The sequence below is a fragment of the Lissotriton helveticus genome, chromosome 6, assembly GCF_964261635.1.
Source record: "Lissotriton helveticus chromosome 6, aLisHel1.1, whole genome shotgun sequence".
In the NCBI taxonomy this organism is placed as follows: domain Eukaryota; kingdom Metazoa; phylum Chordata; class Amphibia; order Caudata; family Salamandridae; genus Lissotriton; species Lissotriton helveticus.
Window position 1 is genome coordinate 1,620,641,422 of NC_136067.1, and position 1,505 is coordinate 1,620,642,926.

The window sequence follows — 1,505 nt, forward strand, 5'->3', positions numbered from 1 at the left end:
AGATAGACCCATAATCTGAAACAGAGTCCAGATACATGAATGGCAGAGCACAAACAATTGCACAAGACATCATCGCCTGCCCGCCCTCGCACCCAGGCAGAGGCACCCCAGCACCTCCCGCTGCCCATTGGAACATGCCCTCCCCTGCGCACCCAGGCAGAGGCACCCAAGCCCCTCCCGCTGCCCATCGAACATGCCCGCCCCTGTACATCCAGGTCTCACTGCTCACCTTCTGCCACCGGCGTCTCTAAAGGATGTCCCACCACGTGCCACTGCAAGCCACAAGCCCGGGGCAAGCAGACATGGCACCCTCCACATCATGCAGCCCCACCACCAGGTCTCACATTTGGTGCTAGGCCTTGATTTCTCCATGGCAGAGGACATATCAGTGCAGAGGGCATCATCGCAGGTTGCACACCCGCTCAGCCCAATAGGTGCCATTGACTCCCAGATCCCGGATGCGACACCGCGTGGCGGTAGGCCCACGCTGCCCGTTGGCTCTGGCCTACACTGCGGTCCAACAGGGCACTGTCAAGGCTGAATATCCTCAGGATCGGTTTGTAGCTGAGAATGGTCCACCTCTCGATAGCCCCAAGCCAGAGTAGCCGTAAGGCACTGGTCAATGAGGTGATCAAGTGGGGGAAGGAAAGGAAGGGAACTGCTGGCAGGGAGATCTGAGGAAACAAGAAAGATAATCAACACACAGTTTCCTTCCATAATATGTGAATAACACTTTCCCAACAGTGGTTAAACATGTAGTCAGAAACCTATGTAATATACCTGTTAATAAAGATAACATAAGACAAGGCTTGGTTCCTAGAGAATTCTTACGGTTATATGTCTTGGCATGGTGTTGGCGTGCTGTAATAAAATACATAAATCATCACTGTTCATATATTACTTTCTTCATGATACCAGTTTTGTAATACCTGGGGAATACATATTATGCCATGCTAAACATTTTTGTACTCCTAACAGCATCACAGAGGACCGAGGGTAGTCCTTACCTCACACGAGTACCCCTGTTAAGAGGAGTCAAGAAAACAATACACCCATAAATCAACCAGACATCACGCAATAGGAACAGCGATTAGAAACAGCCAGGAACATTAAGCTCATGTCCCTTAGCCTAAGAATTGTGGAACCACGTGCACAATACATCCAATAACATAAGATACCATATCACTGCCATAAACGACCTCAATGGCTTCAATAAGGATTCTTAGGAGTTCAGTAATCCTTTGGGGAGCTGTCGCCAAGTCTTTGTAATACAAAGCAAGCGAGAATTACCATAGAGCAAACAAAGTCACACCAATTACCCACAAAGCCGTAGGACGTCCTAGAATACACCACCAGAATCCCAGCTGTGCACCCGACACTGTGGGAGCACTGGAAGAAGGACAAAAATCCAGATACAGGGAAGAGAACCCTGTTAGTGGTGCCAGGCACCCCTACCTCACTGGGGCACGTTGGAACCGAGTACTTCTTAAAACGGCAAGGTTACA